Source organism: Bos javanicus, chromosome 14 (genome assembly GCF_032452875.1).
Source record: "Bos javanicus breed banteng chromosome 14, ARS-OSU_banteng_1.0, whole genome shotgun sequence".
Lineage (NCBI taxonomy): Eukaryota > Metazoa > Chordata > Mammalia > Artiodactyla > Bovidae > Bos > Bos javanicus.
In genome coordinates this window covers 27,627,242-27,653,174 of record NC_083881.1, presented here as the reverse complement: position 1 = coordinate 27,653,174, position 25,933 = coordinate 27,627,242, and the positions used below count along the sequence as shown (strand labels likewise).

At 39.0% G+C, this 25,933-nt stretch overlaps 1 protein-coding gene and 1 non-coding gene across 3 annotated transcripts in view; both read right to left on the bottom strand.

Annotated features, from left to right (window-relative positions):
• The window catches only part of NKAIN3 (sodium/potassium transporting ATPase interacting 3), a 542,894-nt gene that overhangs the window by 503,027 nt on the left and 13,934 nt on the right, over positions 1–25,933 (bottom strand). The window lies entirely within an intron of this gene.
• Positions 61–132, bottom strand: TRNAC-ACA (transfer RNA cysteine (anticodon ACA)). The gene has a single exon. It is a non-coding gene; the product is annotated as a tRNA-Cys (tRNA).

The window sequence follows — 25,933 nt, the reverse complement described above, 5'->3', positions numbered from 1 at the left end:
CCATGGGATTTTCCAGGCAAGAATACTGGAGTGGGGTGTCATTTTCTTCTCCAGGAGATCTTCCCAACCCAGGGATTGAACCCGGGTCTCCTGCATTGTAGGCAGATGCTTTACCATCTGAGCCACCAGGGAAGTCTTTCTTCAAGTGAACTTTAGAATAATTTCTTTGAATTTACAGAATTTCCTTGTTAGATTTTGACTTAATATCATTAAACATATGAATTAGATTTCAGAGAATTCATACTTCCATATATTGAATATTTTTAAAATAAAGCAATGACCATTCTGTTTGCATGCTGAAATCTTTATTCTTTATGAGGCTTGGTGGTCTTACGTTCATAGGCCTGAAAAACAGCTACTAAGTCTACTATCAGAATGAACATTTTATTTGCTTATAATATACTCTTTCTCACTATAATTGGCACTTTATAATGGTTAGTATATTAGGGGAAATTCAAAATCTAAGTGAGAAGAAGCAAAAGTACACATTTAAGGAATAATAATGATTCAATGAACCAAATGTCTGCTTTCTGACTCCACTGCAACTTCTCTGCTTCACCAAAAATATTCTTTGGTGGTTGACTATAAATTCTCTAAACCTTTCAAATTGTTTATGTGAAAAATATGCCTTGTCATTTTCCCATTTGATGTTAAAAATTAAAATTTATGATAAACTGTAAAAATCTCAATAAAAAACTTACTCTGGCTAAATCAGTTCAGTTCAGTGACTCAGTCGTGTCTGACTCTTTGTGACCCCATGGACTGCAGCACCCCAGGCTTTCCATCACCAACTCCCAGAGCTTGCTCAAATTCATGTCCATCAAGTCAGTGGTGCCATCCAACCATCTCATCCTCTGTCGTCCCCTTCTCTTCCTGCCCCCAATCCCTCCCAGCATCAGAGTCTTTTCCAGTGAGTCAACTCTTCACAAGAGGTGGCCAAAGTATTGGTGCTTCAGCTTCAGCATCAGTCTTTCCAATGAATATTCAGGACTGATTTCCTTTAGGACTGACTGGTTTGATCTCCTTGCTATCGGAGGGACTCTCAAGAGTCTTCTCCAACGCCACAGTTCAAAAGCATCAAATCTTTGGTGCTCAGTTTTCTTTATATTCCAACTCTCACATCCATACATGACTCCTGGCTGCTGATTTTGGCTGAATAGGACACTTTTTAAGCTCCTTTTATTTATTCCACCTGTACTATTTTTGTTTCATGATTGATTTAGTTTTAATTACTAGAACTATACATTTTAACAGTAGCAATGAAATTAAAATTGAACATGATTTTTATTTTTTTCTAATTAGAAATTAAACTTTTGACTGAAGTCTGTCCTTGCTTTTCCATTTGAGAGGATAATCTCATTACCATCCATACCTACCTTTATCAAGTTACATTCCCCAGACAGAGGTAAGTGACATATCAGTAAGATGATAATTTCATTTGTTGCTTCTCCTTTAATTTAATTTTGATAATACATCTGTTCCAAAAAGGGCTCTTCTTATCTACTTTGAATTAAAATAATAGAATTATGTTTGATGTTATAATAAACATCTTTTTCATGTTTATTGCAGGTTACCTCTCCGGAGGGATTCCCCCCCACCCCTGCCAACTGACATACAAACACCACCCTTCCATCACACATGTAAATTCAGGTTCAACTGGATGATACAAATGAAGCCTCTGGTCAAGCAACAACATGTCACAACTGATACAAGATGTAAAAATCATTTTGCCACTCAGATTGCATTAATGACAGGGAAATAATTCTTCTTCTGATTATAATTTTTGACAGATAGCACCTTCATTCCTCAAATTTCTAATTTAGAATTACCTGATCAACATTCAAGTTCAAAGTCACACTTTTTTTAGCTAAAAATATATGACAAATTGATAATGAAATACAGTGGAGAAATGCTGCAAAGGCAATAAAATCATGCCTTTCTACATCTACATATTGGGCAATTGGTGTCACATGCCCGTGCGTGCATGCGCAGTTACTCAGTTGTGCCTGACTCTTTGCGACCCCATGGACCATAGCCCACCAGGCTCCTCTGTCCATGGAATTCTCCAGGCAAGAATACTGGAGTGGCTTGCCATGCCCTCCTCCAGGGGATCTTCCCCACACAGGGATGGAATCCATGTCTCCTGCATTAGCAAACAGATTCTTTACTGCTAAGCCACCTGAGAAACCTATCATGTGTCCAAGAGTAACTTAAAAAACTTTTGATATATTAAATGTGGAAATTACTGTAAAGTCTATTAAATAAAGGAACAAAGAATACATGGGGTAATATACAGGGAGACTTTCCTTTCTGAATGACTATTAACTTCTAAATTCACATAGCTTTTGTTTTTCTCAAATTATCTTGACTACAGATCCTATCCGTACATGAAAAAGTGTAATGATAAAATTCATTTACGTTAAACTCTTCTGTGAAGGGGGAAATGTTCAAAGGAACTGCACTTCAAACATAAAATATTAATAGATAACTAACAAGGACCTATTATAGCACAGGGAACTCTACTCAATACTCTGTAATGGCTATATGGGAAAAGAATCTAAAAAAGACTGGAGATATATATATATATATATATATATATATACACACACACACACACACACACACACAGAATATATACACAGAATATATACACAGGCAAGAATACACAGAAGAACTGTACAAAAAAGATCTTCACGACCCAGATAATCATGATGGTGTGATCACTGACCTAGAGTCAGACACCCTGGAATGTGAAGTCAAGTGGGCCTTAGAAAGCAGCACTGTGAACAAAGCTAGTGGAGGTGATGGAATTCCAGTTGAGCTATTTCAAATCCTGAAAGATGATGCTGTGAAAGTGCTGCACTCAATATGCCAACAAATTTGGAAAACTCAGCAGTGGCCACAGGACTGAAAAAGGTCAGTTTTCATTCCAATCCCAAAGAAAGGCAATGCCAAAGAATGCTCAAACTACCACACAATTGCACTCATCTCACATGCTAGTAAAGTAATGCTCAAAATTCTCCAAGCCAGGCTTCAGCAATATGTGAACCGTGAACTTCCTGAAGTTCAAGCTGGTTTTAGAAAAGGCAGAAGAACCAGAGATCAAATTGCCAACATCCGCTGGATCATGGGAAAAGCAAGAGAGTTCCAGAAAAACATCTATTTCTGCTTTATTGACTATGCCAAAGCCTTTGGCTGTGTGGATCACAATCAACTGTGGAAAATTCTTCAAGAAATGGGAATACCAGACCACCTAACCTGCCTCTTGAGAAACCTGTATGCAGGTCAGGAAGCAACAGTTAGAACTGGACATGGAACAACAGACTGGTTCCAAATAGGAAAACGAGTATGTCAAGGCTGTATATTGTCACCCTGTTTATTTAACTTATATGCAGAGTACATCATGAGAAACACTGGACTGGAAGAAACACAAGCTGGAATCAAGATTGCCGGGAGAAATATCAATAACCTCAGATATGCAGATGACACCACCCTTATGGCAGAAAGTGAAGAGGAACTAAAAAACCCCTTGATGAAAGTGAAAGTGGAGAGTGAAAAAGTTGGCTTAAAGCTCAACATTCAGAAAACGAAGATTATGGCATCCGGTCCCATCACTTCATGGGAAGTAGATGGGGAAACAGTGGAAACAGTGTCAGACTTTATTTTTCTGGGCTCCAAAATCACTACAGATGGTTACTGCAGCCATGAAATTAAAAGATGCTTACTCCTTGGAAGGAAAGTTATGACCAACCTAGATAGCATATTGAAAAGCAGAGACATTACTTTGCCAACAAAGGTCCGTCTAGTCAAGGCTATGGTTTTTCCTGTGGTCATGTATGGATGTGAGAGTTGGACTGTGAAGAAGGCTGAGTGCCGAAGAATTGATGCTTTTGAACTGTGGTGTTGGAGAAGACTCTTGAGAGTCCCTTGGACTGCAAGGAGATCCAACCAGTCCATTCTGAAGGAGATCAGCCCTGGGATTTCTTTGGAAGGAATGATGCTAAAGCTGAAACTCCGGTACTTTGGCCACCTCATGCGAAGAGTTGACTCATTGGAAAAGACTCTGATGCTGGGAGGGATTGGGGGCAAGAGGAGAAGGGGACGACAGAGGATGAGATGGCTGGATGGCATCACTGACTCGATGGACATGAGTCTGAGTGAACTCCGGGAGTTGGTGATGGATAGGGAGGCCTGGCATGCTGCGATTCATGGGGTCGCAAAGAGTCAGACACGACTGAGTGACTGATCTGATATATATATACTGATTCACTTTGCTGTACACCCAAAACATAACACTGTAAATCAACTGTACACCAATAAAATGTTTTTTAAAATAGTAGATGAAGCAGTCATAGAAAGGTGGACTAGTGGGTGGAAAAGAGAGACCAGTGAGTGATGGATGGCCCAGAGATGATGGAAGGCCTAGTTGCTGGTCATATTTTGGGTGAGAGTAAGAAATGGGACAGAGAACAAGGTATAACAGCCTGGAAGGTCTGAAGGAGGTGGGGAAATGTATGGAAATCACTGCAGTTTGGAAAGTCAGAGAAAGTTGAAGACCCTCTCGAAATCAGTGATAATTTATAGCAGCACCAATAAACCCAGAGCTTCCCCAGTGGCTCAGATGGCAAAGAATCTGCCTGCAATGCAGGAGACCTGGTTTCAATCCTTGGGTTGGACAGATACCTTGGAGAAAGGAATGGCTACCCACTCTAGTATTCTTGCCTGGAGAATCCCATGGACAGAGGAGCCTGGCGGGCTACACAGTCCATAGGGTTTCAAAGAGTCATACATGACTGAGTACATGCACGCACATGTGCGTGGGCACACACACACACACTCATACACACACACACACACACACACAGCCCAAGTGCAGATAAACGTCATTGACTTGTTTCCGTGAGTTGCTTACATGAAAGCACCTAAGTGCCTCAATTGTGCACTGAAATGAACTGGTTTCTATCCAGTTAAGAACACAGATCAGGCTCCTAACCCACCCACCACTGAAGGTCAACCTTGCCTCTTCATGTCAGGATTGTTTCTTTAGTCAAAATCACTGACTAGCTGGGCTACATGTACTTGTTAGAGATTCATGAACTGATCCGTGCTGGGAATTTGCCAAGAACAGTAATATTTGAAAATGATAGTTTAATAGAGATTCATTCATTTAAATTATACAAGTTCTGTCATAGTAAATTGTAATATAAATAGAGGATTCCTGAACAGTATTATCTCTGGTCCACAGAGAGTTCCTTCACTGAAATGGGATGGTGTCGTATTGTGCCTTCTGCATTTGAGCGTGGGTACATGAGAATTGTTCATTTAAAAATATTTCTGCATCTTCTTTCATACAAATAGGAAGAAAATACAGTCAAGGATACTGACCATTACATTTCTATACTTCTTTACATGAAACACGCTCAGATAAATTTTATATTTTTCTTATATCTTTTCAAGGTAAGGGTTATATGCTGCTTTGTCAGAAACTAAATCATGAACAATTTATCACAAAGGGAATAGTCTGCACAATTTAGGAAGCTCAGAGGCAAATAATGATCCAATGACAACACTCTGTTGCAGACATCTGGTATAATCATTTTCTTTCTTTAAACCATCTTTGTTCAGTGGAGGCAGGAGAATAAGAGTTGGGGATTAACTTATACAAATTACTACATAAAAAATAATCAACAAGAACTTACTGTCTAGCCCAGAGAACTCTACTAAATATTCTGTAATAACCTACATGGGAAAGAACCTGAAAAACAATAATATATGTGTATGTATAACTGAACCATGTTGCTGCACACCTGAAACTAACACAATACTGTAAATCAACTATACTCCAGTATAAAATTTGAAAAAATTTAAAAGGTATTTTTAAAAATCTTTGCTCTACTTTAGGCTCAATTTGATTCCATAAACATTAATTATCAGCAGGATACCAAGAACTTGGCTAGACATTTGGGATGCATATATAAATAAGTACCTTATCTTGCATTTAAAAAGTGTGTGAGCTACCACAAGTCTTGGAATGGAAGGGTGTACACCATAAATAAATACGCCCACATGCAGAATACACAGATTCAATTTTCTAGGAGAAAAGTTATGTCTAATTTAGTCTTTCTTTCCAATATGCAAGTATAGAAAATTGAGTTGATAAATCATGTAAAATCCTAAGTGAAGAAAACTGCAATTGCTTTCAAGCTTCCTAGTACAGATATTTCCATGGGGTGTGTGTTAACCTCGTCTATCAAGTCCAGATAGGGGCTTCCCTGATAGCTCAGATGGTAAAGAATCTTCCTGCAATGCAAGAGACCCAGATTCAATCCCTGGGTCCAGAAAATTCCCTGGAGAAGGGAATGGTAACCCACTCCAGTATTCTTGCCTGGAGAATCCCATGGACAGAGGAGCCCTGTTCTGGGCTAGGGGTTGTAAAGAGTCAGACACGACTGAGCAACTGAACAACACATCAACTCCAGAGGAAAAGGGACTGAATGGGGATGGATTCTGAAGGCCCTCAGGTGTCAAGTTTCATTCACAATTCAGGAGGTGGCATGAAAAAGAGGCAGTGGTGCCACAGAGAGCTGTAAAAGCCACTAGAAGGGGAACTCTAAATCCTACTGCAGAGCCCAACTGGGGACACAAAAGAGAGACCAGGATGGAAGTCAGGGAACCTCTGATGAACTGCTCCCCAAAATCTACTCCAGCCTCTGCTGGTTTAGGCTCAGACTCTTAAACTCTAATTCTCATTCCAGGGACACCTTAAGAGAATCTATTAATAATAGTTACTAATAATGGGATATCCCAAAGCTAGTATTTCCAAGAGAAAGCAGATGGCTATGTTTGTAACTGAGCACAACATACATTTGTGTTTTCTATAAACTTTCCTTCATATCATAAAATACACAACTCAGTAGAAGCATTATTTTGCCAAGATTTCACAGCCAGCAATTTCAGATGAATGGCTTAGAAGACATCCATTCTCGATTTTACAGTGATCTTGTCTTCTCCTGTGAATATCTGTATTTTGGTGGCTTTAGCATTTGTGAAGCCTGGGCTATATCAGGAGAAAGATTAAAGGAGAAGTTTTATGGTGCATATTGAAGAGTGCTAGGACAGTGTCTCTTTATTTTCCATCAACAGTAGTGTACTTGAAATTATGGAGTCATTCTAGTGCAGTCCTGGACCAATGCTTTAAATCACTGTGTTGCTACTTTTCACTAAGAAATCTGAAAACTAAAAGGTCAGTTTCTCCGCCAGCTTATTCACAGATGCATGTCTAAACCACTGAACTCAGATGTCACTGAAGCCATTTGTACCAAACTTATCTAGGAATTTTGACTGACTTCTATTTAAATAATTACGTATATGGGATTTTCCCATTTGGGGAGTTTATTTTTGCATCTCATTCATATTTTACCCTTTTCCTCTTGGTAAAATCCTACCGACTGTGTATCATTGTTGCTGGGTCTTGAATGAGCCCTACTCTCTGAAACTAAGCACCATACATCCACCATCTTAACCAGAACAGCAAAGACAACACTAAAGAAAATACAAAAAGACTGGACATCCTTCTAGTGGAAAACCACTAGACCATTCAGGTATGACCTAAATCAAATCCCTTACTATTATACAATGGAAGTGACAAATAGATTCAAGGGATTAGATCTGATAGAGTGCTGGAAAAACTATGGATGGAGATTCGTAACACTGTATAGAAGGCAGTGACCAAAACCATTCCCATGAAAAAAAATGCAAAAAGGCAAAAAGGTTGTCTGAGGAGGCCTGACAAATCGCTGAGAAAAGAAGAGAAGCTAAAGGCAAAGAAGAAAAGGAAATAAATATACATCCATCTGAATGCAGAGTTCAAAGAATAGCAAGGAGAGATACGAAAGCCTTTCTAAGTGAGCAATGCAAAGAAATAGAGGAAAACAACAGAATGGGAAAGACTAGAGATCTCTTCAAGAAAATCAGAGATACCAAGAGAACATTTCATGCAAAGATGGACACAATAAAGGACAGAAATGGTATGGACCTAACAGAAGCAGAAGATACTAAGAAGGGGTGGTAAGAGATCACAGAAGAACTATAGAAAGATCTTCTGACCCAGATAACCATGATGGTGAGACCACTCACCTAGAGCCAGACATCCTGGGGTGTGAAGTCAAGCAGGCCTTAGGAAACATCACTACGAACAAAGCTAGTGGAGGTGACAGAATTCCAGTTAAGCAATTTCAAATCCTAAAAGATGATGCTGTTAAGTGCTGCCCTCAACATGCCAGCAAATTTGGAAAGCTCAACAGTGGCCACAGGACTGGAAAAGGTCAGTTTTCATTCCAATCCCAAAGAAAGGCAATGCCAAAGAATGCTCAAACTACCAAAGAATACTCAAATTATGAGTGCATAATTGCACTCATCTCACACGCTAGCAAAGTAATGCTCAAAATTCTCCAGCTAGGCTTCAACAGTACATGAACAAAGAACTTTTGGATGTCTAAGCTGGATTTAGAAAAGGCAGAGGAACAAGAGATCATATTGCCAACATCCATTGCATCGTAGAAAAAGCAAGAGAATTCCAGAAAAACATCTACTTCTGCTTCATTGACTACGCTAAAGCCTTGACTGTATGGATCACAAGAAACTGTGGAAAATTCTTAGAGATGGGAATCATCAGACCCCCTTATTTGCTTGCTGAGAAACCTGTATGTAGGCCAAGAAGCAACAGTAAGAACTGCACAGGGAACAGTGGACTGGTTCTAAATTTGGAAAGGAATATGTCAAGGCTGCATATTGTCACCCTGCTTATGTGAAATGCCAGGCTGGATGAAACACAAGCTGGAATCAAGTTTGCAGGGAGAAATATCAATACCCTCAGACATGCAGATGACACCACCCTTATGGCAGAAAGTGAAGAGGAATCAAAGAGCCTATTGATTAAAGTGAAAAAGGAGAGTGAAAAGCTGGCTTAAAACTCAACGTTCAAAAAACAAAGATAATGGCATTTGGTCCCATCACTTAATGGCAAATAGATGGGGAAACAATGGAAACAGTGACAGACTTTGTTTTCCTGGGCTCCCAAATCACTGTAGACGGTGACTGAAGCCATGAAATTAAAAGACACTTGCTCCTTGGAAGAAAAGCTATGACCAACCTAGACAGCATATTAAAAAGCAGAGACATTACTTTACTGGCTAAGTCATCTAGTCAAAGCCCTGGTTTTTCCAGCAGTCATATAAGCATGTGAGAGTTGGAGCATAAAGAAAGCTGAGCACCAAAGAACTGATGCTTTTGAACTGTGATGTTGGAGAAGACTCTTGAGAGTCCCTTGGACTGCAAGGAAATCCAACCAGTCAATCTTAAAGGAAATCAGTCCTAAATATTCATTGGAAGGACTGATGCTGAAGCTGAAGCACCAATACTTTGGCCACCTGATGCGAAGAAATGACTCACTGGAAAAGACCCTGATGCTGGGAAAGATTGAAGGCGGGAGGAGAAGGGGACAACAGAGGATGAGATGGTTGGATGGCATCACCAGCTTGATGGATATGAGGCTGAGCAAGCTCCAGGAGCTGATGATGGACAGTGAAGCCTGGGGTGCTGCAGTCCATGGGGTCACAAAGAGTTGGATGTCACTGAGCGACTGAACTGAACTGAATGTCCTTCAGGGACACCACCTTCTTCCCCTAAATCCTCTTCACAGGGATTATAATGACCAAAAACAAGACAAATTCCCAGAGTCCCACAAACACAATTTTCTGAGCCAGTCAGCACCAATGCTATGTTAAGAAAAGACCTCCTTTCCATACTCTTTCAGGGACCACCCTTTCCAGTTTGAAAGTCATCCGGAAGTAGAGGAAACAGGTAGCATTCTGGACTGAGGTCTCAAGATCTAAGAAAGGAAAAGTAGAATAAGGAATCCATAGTGAACAGTTAGGGAGGTGCTGTAGCTTTCCCAAGTATAAGAAGAATATCTCACTACTCTAATTTTCGTATATCAATCTTAATAATTCTTGCTACTTTTGTGCTGCTTGTTGTATGACTTCTCTTTAAATCAATGCATTATTAAAAATAGACAAATATATCTCCAAAGACATCAAAGAATTTCATGGGCTTGTTATACTTATTCCCAGAGTACATAAAACACAAAATTTTAAAAAGCAAAATGTTTGCCTACATATCACCAAAAATGTAGACTATTTTAAGTCATGGCTTGAAATTAAGCACTTTTCAATCTTTAAGTTTTGGCAAGTGTAAGCATAAATAGCATCACTTTATTTGAAAATTCAGGAAACAAAAACATTCCAGAATATTGGTTTCAGGAAGGTATGTAATGAGCACAGCTTCCATTATATTTGGTGTGGTTTCAGCAGCTCTGGTTTGAGTGCTATCATAGTTCTCTTCTCTTCTCTTTTGATCTGCAGAGCCATTAAGGCACCACACGCATCTTCCTTAAACAGGTCTGTGTCCATGTATATATATATTCTGTCAAACCATTTGCCTAATAAACAAAGCATTTGAAACTCTAAGGGGGATTACGTGGGTGTATTCCCTATAGCCTGAAATCCTCAGAACAAATGAAAAGCAAAGCCAGACCTTGAAAGGAAAATCATCTAATTACCTGTTTTTCAGGAGTCCATGAGAAATTTATTAGCAATCAATTGGTCATTACAGAGAATGGACATTACAGTTAACAAGACGGAAGAAATGGTCTCTGCACTAACATGCTTTCTACTGAAAGGACAAAATGCAGAGCTGACTTAAAGGTGTGCTTAGCCACTCAGTCGTTTCCAACTCTGTGAGTCCATGTACTGCAGCCTGCCAGGTTCCTCTGTCCACGGAGATTCTCCAGGCAGGGATACTGGAGTGGGTTGCCTTGCCCTTCTCCAGGGGATCTTCCCAACCCAGGGATCAAACCCAGGTCTCCCAAATTGCAGGCAGATTCTTTACCATCCGAGCCACCAGGGAAGCTGACTTAAAGGCTGAAAGTGAAAAGTGAAAGTCACTCAGTTGTGTCCAACTCTTTGCGACTCCATGGACTATACAGTCCATGGAATTCTCCAGGCCAGAATACTGGAGTGGGTAGCCTTTCCCTTCTCCACAGGATCTTCCTAACCCAGGGATCGAACCCGACTTAAAGGTTGCTGACAGTGAAATGTCTGCAGTCATCAAAACGAGGTACTAGGAAAGCTAATTAGCAGGTAACTGAAATACGTAAAGATAATTTTTATCAAATGAGAAAAACACAAAATTCAGAGCTTTAAAGTGTTCAGAGGGAATCTACACTGAACACTTAAACATATGTTTGAATGAAGAAACACACCAGAGAAATGCAAAGATCTTATTTCTACAATTATATGCAATGAGTTTTGACAAATGTCCACACCCCTTTAGCCAACAATCCAACAGAGATAGACCTTTCTCCATTCCCACTTGCCACCTTCCACAGCTTCTTCCTCCTCCACCACCCTTAAGGAACCACCATTATTTCTATTCCTATAAAAGTTCTTGAACTTAAATATATTATACAGTAAGAACTCCCACGTCTTTTTCTAGAAGATTATGTCTGTCTCCTTTCCTTCATTACAGTATTTTTGAAACTCACGTTCATATTATTGAGTGCATCAGCAGTTAATTCAGAAATTTGGGGATATTTGGGTTGCTTGTAGTTTGTGAATATTTTGAATAAAGCTACTATAACAATTGTGTAAAAGGTTTTGTCTTGATGTATATTTTTTCTGTGTAAACACATAGGAGTGGAATTCTGGAATTGAGTAAGGATATGTTTAAATTTCTGAGAAATTTCACATTTCTTAAGTTTCCCTTTTTACAGTCTTCCAACCATATATGAGCCTTCCAGTTGCTCTACATCCTCACCATCATCTGTGTTGTCAGTCTTTTAATAGCTAAGAAATAGTATTTCATTGTAATTTTAACTTGATTTTCCTGATGAACAATAACTGTGAGAATTTTTTCATATGTTTCCTGGCATTTGTATATGTCCTTGAATGTTTCTCTCTTCAACTCCTTTGTCTATTTTTAAATTCAGCTCTTATCTTTTAATTATTGGTTTGTATTAGTTCTTAAAATATTCTAAATGCAAGTCCCTTCTTAGGAAGGTGTAATGCAAATATTTTCTACTTATGTCTTGTCTTTTCATTTACAAAGTTTGTCTTTGGATGAACAGAAGTTTCTTATTTATGACGTACAATTTATCATCTTTTTCCTTTTATCTTTTGCACGCTGTCTCTGCCTGTTCAAAGGTTGCAATGCTATTCTCTCAAGTTTACTTTCAGAAAGTCAGAAGCTCAGCCTTTATGTTTATGTCTATGATCCATCTCAAATTAATTTTTGTGAATGGAATTAAATAGAGGTCAAAATTCATATTTTTTCATATGTCTATCCAATATTCCAGCACCATCTGTTGAAAAGGTTTTCTTTACTCCCTTGAATTGTCTTGGTGCCTTTGTCAAAAGTTAATAGACCAATTGCATGCAGGTCTGTTGTACATCCTTTACCCTAATTAGTATCATAATGTTTTTAGTAAAATGTAAGAATTTTACAGCAGTATAATTCCATCTATTTGAACCACCTTTTTCATATATTTTATATCTATATGTGATATAATACCCATAATACAATGCCATTATTTTTATTGCCTTTTAAAGAGATAAAGAAAAAACACTTATCCAACTATTTATAATTTCTGATGCTATTCTTTGCTCTTTGTGGCCCAGCTCCAGCCAATGTCTTGAGATGTAACTTCATCAGCTCCTCCTTTCTCACCGTGCATCTCATTCTCTGTTACCTGCTCCACAAACTTCAGCTCTGACCTCCAACACCTGCCTCTTCATATCAGCAACACCTCTGTTGTCTGGGTAGGCTCTAGACCCTGCTTCTCATTCAGAAAGTACCATGTAGAGTCTTCCCTTTGTCAAAGTCATAGTCCTGCATTACCTGTTGCCTGGTGCCTGAGAACCACTGTCTTAGCTCTTCTGTCCAGTGTTACAATTGTTTATGTTAAAGAGAAAATTCAGTACCAGTTACTTCATCTGCCAGAAGCAGAAGTTTACAGATAATTAAAGAAGGATTTTAAAAATAAATAAAGTGAATTGCATTCAAGTATACATCCCAAATCCATGCTGTACTGTGATCAGTCACTTCAGTCGTGTCTGACTCTTTGTGACCCCATGGACTAAAGCCTGCCAGGTTCCTCTGTCCATGGGGTTCTCCAGGCAAGAATACTGGAGTGGGTTGCCATTTTCTACTCCAGGGGATCTTCCCAACCCAGGGATTGAATCCTTGTCTCCTGTGTCTTCTATATTGGTAGGCAGATTCTTTACCAATATACCTATACATCACCACAAATCTTCCCAGATCTAAGTTTAATTCTCCAGTAAACCAGAAGCTTTCAAAAATACAAACCTCTTTCTGTCCATTACAAATTAGAAATTACTACACAGACCCAGAAGATACCTAAAGAAAAAGGTATCTTGTTTATATAATATTCTATCCAATTACTGTTGACAGATTCATTAAGAATTTAGCTAAAACACATCTGCTTTTCAATTTCAAAAAATTAAGTTGTTTTATCCTTGATTTCAAAAGTAGTTGGTTTGGGGGCATTTCAAAATTGAAATTCACTGATCAATAAAATTTACCTATTACTAGCAAATAATTAAATTATACAAATCAAGAGAAAAAACAAGCAAGTCAAAGATCAAAGGAATAGAATCTTTTGTGGTAAAGTATGGAGTATTATAAAAATAAAATTCAGAAAAGTGATGAGAAAATAGCATTTTATTCACCATTGCATGGAAATACTAAGTGAATTCTAAAGCATAGACATATTAGCTGAAGTCCAAAGAGAGAGTCAAAATTTTATTGTGATGACTGACTTGAACAAATTGAAACTATTCTAATGAATAAAGCGTTCAAAATTACCATCCTCAATAATTTATGCATGACTGCTAGTAATTATAAATTCCTGGCCTTTTAATTTTAACCTTTCTTAGCACTCTATTGAATATTGCCTGAAAGAAATAGATGAACTAATAAATTGGAAAATTTGCCAACCTAACACAAAAAAGTGATTTTAATAGACAAAACTGAATATGGAGGTAAATATAAAATTAATATGAAGCATATACATACTTTATAGCATACCATCTCTCATTTTTATAACTGATCATTACGATAGAGCTTGAGGTAATCAGAAATACAATTATTGCTTCATTTCTAGTTTTTCTTCATAAGTCTAGCAATGTTGCCTAGCAATGTATAGCCTTGTCACCACTCAAAACTACTTCTCTTTAATTACTAATTAAAAAAAATAAAATTCAGAACTGACATAATATACTAGTTACATGTCATTCTCTCAAATATGAATTTTTCCCCTACATTTCTAACATATTGGGTCTTATTTAAATTCAAGAAAAAGACACCCTGATTTTCTACACAACTAAGTTTCAACCTCAAATAGTTTATCATTTTTAAGCATCTAAAAAAGTCATGGGAAAACCTAAGAAGAAAATGAATGATAAGCTTCAAATTCAGAACAGTGAATATTATTCAATGTCCATCACTCAACATATATTCAAGACTAAAATAAATTTAAACTAAAATTTAAATTAATGTAATTTACATTAAAATAATTAAAATAGTAATAGGAACAGTTTACTAATAATGGAATTATATTAGAAATATCATAACACTACAAAACTTATACCTTGTGATTCATAAAATTATATAAACAACACTTTAAATATAAACTATAAAAGGTTTTCCTACTCCTTTAGCACAAATAATATTTGTCCCCTTTTACAGCACTTACCCTGTTCTTCACCAAAACTGGTCTTTAAATTGGAAATGGCAGGATTTATATAATTTTAAAAAAGAAAGAAGTCAGTCTATGACTGTGGAAGTAAGGGGCTTACAACTTGACAAAAATGGCAGAAAAAAATTCAGATTTACCTACTCAGTCCTAGTTAAATGAAGATGGAACATGAAATAATATTCCAAACACCTTAAAAGAAAATTGAGCTCACAAAATATGTAAAGCAACCAGAGACTTCCCTTCACACACTTCCCCCCACTCCTCCGCCTCCCCCTCCCCCCGCTCTGACCCACACACACTGCCCCAGAGCATCCATCTAAAAAGTAATGGCCTTTACAGTACAGGTCTCAGGCCCAAATGAATAGTATCACAGTACAGAATCCTAGAGTTTAGTATCATCACAGCTGATTCGGGGCGATCAGAGATCAAACACAGCGCCCAACTTCACTAGTGATTAGTGAAGGATGCTGACAAAGATGCTCTTTGAAAATTCTAGCCAGGCTCCTCTGAGCCTGCTTCTTGAATAGGCCAGTCAACTTTGGCCTACAAGGACTTGAACAAACACTAACACAGTTTCTAACAGCTCAAGGCTGTGTCCCAAGGATGACCCTAATTTCCCTTAAAGTGCCTGCCTGAGAAAACTCAAGGTTGCTGCAAGAGTTTAGTGTCTGTTCCAGCCAACACCTGCAAAGAAAGCAGGATTCAATCATACGCAGCGGTCAGCAAACCCTTCCCATGGACCAACTATCCCTTGCCATTTTTTATAATTTTTCACTTCCCCAACTCTACAGAGCACCCCTCTCACCCACTCCCTGGATTCTCATCCCCCTTTAAAATGCCACATTTCCTCTGTACAAATCCCAGTGGAGCTCAGTTTCCTGGACCCATTCCCTATTGTAATACCACATCACTGCTTTACTCTTTAACAGTACAAGAAACAACAGGCACACTTGCAACTATGAAAAACCCTGAACTATCACAGCTTCAGAAAATCCTTTTTCCCAAAAGGGATGCAATTTGGTGTTAAGAGTAACAGATGAGTGCCAAGTACGTCTAGTGCAAGCTACCCCAGGGAAAATAAGTTGACGGCCCTCTTAGTTTTCATATTTCATTCCTCATGCAGATAAAAAACTTACATGACTAACTCCCACTCTCTGGCCACCTGTACCACTTAAATTTCAGGTTTATTTATTTATAACAGGTAATTAATACAGAGAATACTCTATTAAATAAAGACAAACTTAGATATGCGCTTCTTAGTTTACCTTTCTGTTACTTGGAATGTCTGCAGGATGTCTGATGGAGATCAGCAGTGATCCAGGAAGTCCTTAAGAAGGAAGAAGGATGCTGCTGCTGCTAAGACCCTGTTAACTCTTCCTCCTCTATAGAGGGTTTTGCTGCTGCTGCTGCTAAGTCACTTCAGTCATGTCCGACTCTGCACAACCCCATAGACGGCAGCTCACCAGGCTCCCCCGTCCCTGGGATTCTCCAGGCAAGAACACTGGAGTGGGTTGCCATTTCCTTCTCCAATGCATGAAAGTGAAAAGTGAAAGTGAAGTCGCTCAGTCGTGTCTGACTCCCAGCGACCCCATGGACTGCAGCCTACCAGGCTCCTCCATCCATGGGATTTTCCAGGCAAGAGTACTGGAGTGGGGTGCCATTGCCTTCTCTGATAGAGAGTTTTAAGAGGTCCATAACTGTGACCTCAGAAGCACAGTCATGCTACAATGGCATGAAAACCCCATTTGGGCAAGTATCTCAAGAGGAGCAGGTATAGGGGTGAGACTCACGAGATTTCATCTACTTTCAGCAAACTGCAAGAATATATGCGTAAATAGTTAATTTACTATAAGCCAGTTTTATATGAGAAATATAGTTTTGTTGGCATTAATAGAGAGGAATGGCAAGAACTTGTAATAGACATACATCTTGATTTCAGGAAGAAAATACACACAACCCCCTCATGATTCTTATAAAGAAAAAATAATTGTGGTGCATAATGGAATTTTGGTGTGAATTCATGAATTAATTGATGATGAAACTATTATAATCAAATATTTATCACTTAGATGGCTAGTCATCATAAGCTAAAACTTGCTACATAGTTAGGGTCTATTTTTGGCTTTATTCTGTACAAGGCGTCTTTGTTCTGGGTATGAAGAATGACTAGATAAAAGCACAGAAGTGACATATTAGGTGATACAAAGTGAAAACGAACCTAATTCTTACTGAATAACAGAACTTGAGTAATTAGAATTCAAGAGGTGCTTAGATGGTTTGTATGATTTGGCTGAAATCAATACAATAATATAAACAGACATAATAAATACACTACCACATTTGGATTTTAATCTAATAAATCTTTAAGTACAGAACAGGGGTTGGCAAACTGTGGCCCAGGAGCCAAATCTAGCCTACCACCTATTTTTGTAAAGAACATAAAATTGAAACACAACCACACTCAAGGATTTATGTCATGTCCACAGTTGCTTTCTGGCTACAAAGGCACAGTGAAGTAGCTGTCACAGAGGCCAGCTGGCCTGAGAAGCCTCAAGTATTTATTATCTGGTTCTTTACTGAAAAAGTTTGCCCCCACTGATGATGGAAATTCTGATTGCCAATGGTTGATGTGAATAAGATTGGAATTTTTAATGGTCAGCTGATAAAAATCAAGAATGATAAACACAGTCTTCAGTTATATTCATAAAAATAACAGTAACAGCTGTGACTAGATCAGAAGTTAGCCTCAGTCGCTAAGGCTCCAGGTGCTTTTTACGCTGCACAGTCAAGCCATAGTCAGAGGACAGTGTCAGGCTCTAAATGTCCCACCATACCAAGGACAAAAGAAAACCTGTCCAACCCTGAGGAAAGTAATCAGAATGGGGATGGTCAGTAAATGAGTTGTACGAATAACATTAGAGGAAGCTAACGGGTCTCTCCACTCCTTTGGAGGACAGAGCAGATACCAATGGGTGAATTTTCAAGGCTTTAGCTAAGCATCAGGAAATCTTTTTCTGAATGTTATATGTCGGCTGAATGTTGAAGAATTGATCCTTTTGAACCTGTGGTGTTGGAGAAGACTCTTGAGAGTCCCTTGGACTGCAAGGAGATCAAACCAGTCAATCCTAAAGGAAATCAATCCTGAATATTTATTGGAAGGACTGATGCTGAAGCTGAAGCCCCAATACTTTGGCCACCTGATGCAAAGAGCTGACTTGTTAGAAAAGACCCTGATGCTAGGAAAGATTGAAGGCAAAAGGAGCAGAGGAGGACAGAGGATGAGATGGTTGGATGGCATCACCACTGAGGGATGCAATGGACATGAGTTTGAGCAAGCTCCAAGAGATGGTGAAGGACTGCAGTCCAGCGGGTCGAAAAGAGTTGGACCCGACTGAGCAACTGAACAACAATATGTCCAACAAGATATTTGTCTACTTGAGGAAGTGATGACTTCTTGTCTGTGACATTCCTATCAGAGAACCCAGATGGAAATTCAGTGCTTCTTGGCGGGATGTTGGTTATCATTTTAGGGAAGACTTTCTCACTGTGCAAGACTTCCTATTCACTGAAGGATCATCTCTGCCCTACGGGAACCTAAATGCCAGTAGCACCTCATCCCTCCCCTACTCCCATCACCAGGGCAACCAAAATGTCACCACACAGGTCCCCAAGTGAGCGGAAGGGTGAAGAACGAGGGGAGATGAGATGCTGTGGGAATTCCAAAGGAAAGGAGTGACCTACTGAACTTAGGACCCACTTCCACTCCAGAAGACCATATGTTCATTCCCTCCTTTATTCACGTGCACCACAAACATTCACTGAGCACTTCTTACCTCAGAGCACTATGATCCCATTGTTTCTTATGAGGCTGGCTGGAGGGCAGACTTTTCTACCGTTTAACCACCAGTCACTGCCTCTGCTATTAGCCACACATTTTTATGAATTGCTCGGCTGAGCCCTGCAAGCAGAGTAACCCAGCCTTCAACCACAGCCAGGAGGCAAGCTGCCTGGGGCTCACCGCAGATCCTTGTGGACTTTCCCTAAGTGTGGTAGAGCAGAAAGCTGACAACCACAGGAGTTCAGCAACACAGCTCACCCTCCGAAGAAACAGGAGAGTGGAAATTAATTCTCTCTCTTCTCAGAAGAAAGGGCTTGTGGTGGATGATCTCTAAAACATCACTTTTAAAAAAGTAAAAAGACTCTATGTCCTTTCTAGTGCTATTATACAAATGGACCAATGGACCCCTTAGTATCCTGAAAATATTAAGATACAACCTTCGGACTTGCATCATATAACTTTATTTATTCTTTATTTTTAATCTATTGTATTCTTTGACTCTTGAGAGTCCCTTGGACAGCAAGTAGATCAAGTCAGTCAATCTTAAAGGAAATTAACCCTGAGTACTCATTGTAGGGATACTCACTGATACTGAAGCTGAAGCTCCAATAATTTGACCACCTAATGCAAAGAGCTGACTCATTGGTAAAGACCCTGATGCTGGGAAAGACTGAGGGCAAGAGAAGTGGGCAACAGAGAATGAGATGGTTGGATGGTATCACTGACTCAGTGGACGTGAGTTTGAGTAAACATTTGGAGATAGTGTATGACAGGGAAACCTGGTGTGCTTCAGTCCATGGGGTCGAAAAGAGTGGGACACAACTTAGCGACTGAACAATAACTTAGTTTCTTGTGCAAGTGAAAGTCGCTCAGTCTTTGTGACCCCATGGAATTCTCTAGGCCAGAATACTAGAGTGGGTAGCCTTTCCCTTCTCCAGGGGATCTTCCCAACCCAGGGATTGAACCAGGGTGTCCTGTATTGCAGGTGGATTCTTTACCAGCTGAGCAACAAGGGAAGCCCAAAAATACTGGAGTGGGTAGTCTATCCCTTCTTCAGAGGATCTTCCTAACCCAGGAATCAAACCAGGGTCTCCTGCATTGCAGGTGTATTCTTTACCAACTGAGCTATCAGGGAAGCCCTTCTTGTAGTTTCTTGTAAAAAGTATATATTTGGGTCTTCTTACTTCATATGATTTTACAGTCCCTATGTTTACACCAATAACATTCACTATAGTCATTGGTGTGGTTGAATTAAAATCTACCATTTTCTTAAAAAAAAATAAAATACAACCCTTGGTAGTTCTTTACTACATGGAAAATAGAGCATTATGAAAACATTACATTCTTGACCTGGATAAAATCATATTGAAATTCTTACCTCACCGTAACTTGCATGCCTCCTAATACTACCAGGCCAGAGCTGGTGTTTGTTTAATGCCTTAGCTCTTAGGCACACCCTGCTACTGGATCCCAGACAACCATACCAAGATGTTTTCCATTTGCTCCTTGAGTCAGTCCCATGTAAAGCTTTCTTTCTGAAATTCCCAGTCTCTGGGTCTGCCACAAACCTTGGGCTTAAAGACAACAGTAAGAACAAATAAGTCAAAGAGTTGAGTGCAATAAAAGAGAAAACACCTCATTTGTGGCCCTCTCTTGCTGTTATGAGCTATTCTGTTGAAAGTCTGGGTCACAGTAAATCTTATTCATGCTGCATTCCAACCCTGGCAGAAGCACATCTGCTGAGATTTATCATTTGACCTTTGTCTCTGCATTGTTTCTAACTAAAACTAAAACAGCTTGTAACTACTTTGGAAAAAATGTTAGAGTGAATACTCTGAATATGTTTCATGTTTGATGCTAAGAAAACAGGAGAAATATGTATGTTTTTATGGGTGACATCTAAAAATATTAATTAGGTTTTTAAGACCAGTTTTTAAGCTTATCACAAATTTTCAAAAGAACAGGAAGAATAAATGATTTCACAAGGCTTTCTAAACTTCCCTACTATAATACTAATATCACATTACATGCTCAAAATAAAAACTTGATATCTGGGTTACCAAACAATGGAGAAAAGCATGAAGTCCTCCACATGAAGTAAAATAAAATTAAACTGTTTTGGATTATTTGTGCTGTGCTGTGCTTAGCTGCTCAGTCATGTCTGACTCTGTGATTTGTACTTCAATGTTAAGTATTACTTTTTGTTTTACTTAATCTAAAGTACATAGAAAATTTTAGAAGATAAATGGGTCAGTTTTGCTTCAAGTTTTCTTTTTTATGACTTCTCATGAAATAGTGAATCTGATGAGAATGTTTAATTATGTACATGCTGGGGTCTTTCATACAGAGGCAGTCAGCAACATTAATGAGATTATCAAATGCCACAAGAGTCAAAGTTGTTGACCTAAATTAACTTACAATTGAGTATAATTGACATTATAAGGCTGTGATAGGAAAAACATATCTGCAGGTGGACCCACATAGCTTGTAAGTGCTGAAATCTTCAGAAATGTAATAATAAAGTCTACATATTTGTGTATTAAAGATGAATGTCCCAAAGCTTGTTTTTAGAGCCTGTACACTTTGTTATGATGTATGAATAAACTAGAAGAGAATATCTCCTTCAAAAAGGAACATGGTCAAAGATAATTAGGACTGTATACCCAGCTTCACAGTAGAATGAAAAAAAAAAAAATGGACCACTCCAGAGATATATTGTCTCATTTTTCTCAAAGCAATTTTCTAGGGAATTGGAATATGAGAAACTATAAGATAGAGAGAAAATTCCATAAACTGGGCAATTTTCAGTTTACCAAAGAGCTCTGTTGCTAAGAAGTGTTTGAATGTGGTTGCATGGCCCTCATTGGGGTTGAAAATAGCTTTTGGAAGCCTAGGTAAGCTGATGTACAATAGTATTGCCGTATTAAGAAAGTTTCAAGCTATACTTATCCACTATGGACAGGGGGCTTATTGAACAATGGTCTTCTAGATTGCAGAATTAAAGGGAATCTATCTGTCTACATATTACACCAATCCTATGCTAGTAGAGGTGACCTTTGACCCCCAGGGCAGTAATGACAGTGACAGATGTTGTATAGGGGATGCTTTTCAGACAGCAGCAGAGGGTTCATGTGACCAGATAAGAAAACAAGTGTAGGCCCACATTCCAGAAATCAAATTACCTGGGCACAGATATGCTAAGGTAGTTCACATTACCTATTTGAAAGAAGGCATTACTCAAGTCAGTCTCCCTGGGTCAGACTTTCCCAGGTTTCGATATCATCTAAATACAACGGATAGCGAACACAAATAAGCTTTGTCAGCAGAGTACAAAGAATCTGAGTCTAGACATTCACAATGCAGAGCTTGATTCTCTCCTCTGCTTTGCTCATGTATGCTCCGTCACTGAAGTCATGTCCGACTCTCTGTGACTCCATGGACTGTAGCCCAACAGGCTCCTCTGTCCATGGAATTCTCCAAGCAAGAATACTGGAGTGGGTTGCCGTTCCCTTCTCCTTGGGATCTTCCCAACCCAGGAATCAAACCCGGGTCTCTGTCATTGTGGGGAGATTCTTTACCATCTGAGCCACCAGGGAAGCCCCACAAAAGGGCTAAGGAAGAGAGAATTTGCTCTTTCTGCCTGAGCTAGAACATCTATCTTCTCCTGTCCTTGGACGTCAGTCTTCCTGGTTCTCCAGCTTGCCAACAGCAGGTGGGGCCTTCTCAACCTTCATGATCACATAAATCAATTCCTGTAATAAATTTCCTCATATACATTTATAATACATGTGTATTATACATGTATTATAAAGATATACAAATACACATTATAATGGTTCTAGTCCCCTGAAGAACACTAATACAGGCTGAATCAGTCCTTTCAGACAAAAGTAGCCTCAATCTATTCTATTCTTTAAACCATCACAGAAACAATTTCCAAAATCTCCTTCCAGTAAACTTCACAACTTATTCAGATAAAAGTGATACTGAGTTTGATCATGCCAGCCATTTGGTAGAAGAGTATAATTATAGAGTAGTCACCACCATGGCTTTACACTGGAGTGAAAAGCAAATGGAGTGGTAGAAAGAAACACACATCTACTCTCAAGCTCCTACTTGAGAGCAGGAGCTTGACTACTTGACTACTCTCAAGTAGTCATTTTAAACAATGATTTGGGAAGTAGACAGTTAAGGACTGATCACCTGTGCACCTAAATTAATGTCAAACTGGTTTTCTGTAATAGCACCTTTTATGCACCTGTTTTAACCACCGCGCACTGCCATAAGGTGAGAGTTTCTGATACCACTTTTCTCTTATGTCAAGGAAGTGGCTGTTTTGGAAATGTCACATGGCTCCTTCCTCAGCTACATGGGTGGGAAAGTCCAGATCATAAAACACTGCTCCAGGTGGCCTCTGAGAGCCTCCATAAGAGTGTCACGCTCACAAAAATACAACTGAGGAGAGCATTCACGACGTGACACAGGCAGATGGTGGTCACAGGAGCAGCAGTGCAGACACCATTAGGCTGTAATTTTACTGTCATAATGGACAGCTGAACAGATAAAGCTGCAGCTGGGGTCGGCAGAGGGAGGGTCTCCAGGCTGAATGCCAGTATGTCAGCCTCAGTGTCTGCATCTTTGTCTGCAGGAAGAGATGGATGTGGAAAGCACGAGCAACAGATGTAACTAAACACGGTGCTAAGTTATCATCAATTGCATCTTATTATATGAACAGGCCCAGTGCAATAATATAGGTTAGAAGCACAAGCTGGCAGTTGTCAGATCTTGGGAAGCACCAAGAAAGCCTGGGAACCAAGCAGGCAAGGAGCAATAAGGGACCATCTTATAAGGTGTCCAAGTGTCTCTTGCTGTATTATTAGCATCTTGCCATATCATCTTTTATTCTTTCTGCTTCTAAGAAATAGAGTTTTACGTAGACTCCCCTGGTGGTCTAGTGGTTAAGAATCCACCTGCCAATCCATGGGATATAGATTCAATCCCCGGTCCAGGAAGATCTCACATGCTGTGGAGCAACTAAGCCCATGTACCACGACTACTGAAGCCTGCACACCTAGAGCCTGTGTGCGCCACAACGAGAGAAGCCACCGCAGTGAGAAGCCGGAGCACCGCAACTGGAGAAAGCCCCAGGGCAGCAACAAAGACCCAGCGAAGTAAAAAACGAAAATTAATTAATTGTCAACTAATTAATTTTTAAAAAGAAATAGAGTTTCACACATATGACTTAAAGTCTTAACTGTAACCAATTGAAGGGCTGAAGATGACATACCTACTATTCTGTCAATATTGGCTCAGTAACAGGTGGATCAGAATAGGTGGAGAAGGACAATGATTCCAGGGATGAAGGAAACAGAGATGGAAGCAGCAGAAGATGGGGTGGGGAGGAGGGTATTTTCCTTTCAGCATTCTGCAACAGTTCCTTGTGATGCTAATAATCCACCATTAAGCTAAACAATCCAAATATCTTCATTTGTCTTTCTGAACAATTTCTGAATTAGCATTCCCTTGAAGTTGAACTATACGTTTCTCAAAATGTTTCACTCTGAGAAATATGAAACTATCACCTTTTTTTTGTTTGTTTAAATATATCTGATCGACACTGCCTAGACAGGATTGCTACATATCATGCTTACATTACGCATTGCAATATTTGCTGCTTAAAGAATATTACACTGCTGATTTGGCTTTTGTCTGTTGTTTATTACTGTTCAAATTCTTATCTCCAGGACTTTCTTGCAAATTGTTACTGCTGCATGCAATGGAGTTTATACATGAATATGTAGTTTAACCCTGTCAAAAACATCATTCCCCCTATATTTGAATGTGATGGGAAAAAATAAGTCCAATTACCAAGAACTCCCAGAAATGTCCAAGGATTTGATTCCTCGGGGTTACAGATGAAGCTTATGAAATCTGCCATGACTTACTGCACTATTTTTTCACTCATATTTACTGCAATCCAGACAATCTATTCCTAGTATCATCTGACTTTCCACTGCTATATTGGGTTAAGTTATATCGCATTAAATGCTGCCTTTACAGCACTAATTTCATCATGCGGCTGTGAATTCCCCTCCATAAGGTGAGCCTCCGGTACTCACTTCAGCACCTTGGAGAAAACTGTGGCTACTTGTCCATGAGTGTAATTCTGATGCCTGTGGAGCGATGGTTCTCTGCTCCTTTTCCGTTCATTACAGGTCATGCTTTATGCAGGCAATGCAGGCGAAACTGGACCCAAATCTAAACTTCAGATGACTTAATTAAACATAATGCAAAATACATATTAAATAAAGAAGTGTATTTCTACTCATAAAAAAGAGCTTGAACTACCATTCTCCGGAAGGACATTTTAAACTTTTCATTGTTTTTTAAATCAACATTTAAAAATCAAACTAAATTTTATGATGACTAAAAATATAAAAAATATAAAACTTAGATGTCTAAAATATGTTTAATTATCTCTTCAGCTTTAGTATGGTCCTCTAAAACATGCAAATAATATAATTTCTTCAATACAACAGAACAAAAATAAAGCATCATGAATTAGAATCCATCCACATTTTTAAATACCAAGCTAGTTTATTATTAATAAAGAAAAATAAACCAAGAAAAACAATATCTTGTACTTGTGTTGTCTTGAAAGAAAACTGAGCCATTATTTATATCTTAATACCCCCAAATCCCTGCCTTCCAGTAAAAGTATCATCAGTAGTCAAGGAGTTAAAAAGTGTGTACAAAGACACTCTAGGACTAGTCAAACTAACATATTAATAATAGATGACCAATGTGCCTCTGTATGGTGTAGTCCGTGAAATGTTACAAAACGTGAAGTCTCCCACTTGTGAAACGCTTCAACAGACAGATCCCTGAGGATGACTCCATCTATATTCCCAACCATAGCTCTCTTTTAGATGAAAAGGCTGTGAGGAACCTTTGCAGGCTTCCTAATGGGTCAGTGGCTTTATCTAATGCTTTCCCCTAATTGGCTCTGCATTTAAGACACTCAGTCAATGATGTGGCTGCAATATTTAGATCTTTGGCAATCATACCCTCCAAGGCCAGGAAAGAGTTTCCCATCAGAAAGCAAAAAGGATTCATGGCTTCAAGTCTTAGAGAGAGAGAGAGGATAGTTGTTAGTAGAGGTCCCAATGGTATTAGAAGATTCTATCTGGACAGTGCAAGCATTGTCAGAAGTGGTTCATCTGTTGAAGAAAGTAGAGCATGCAAAAACTGTAGAATATCTG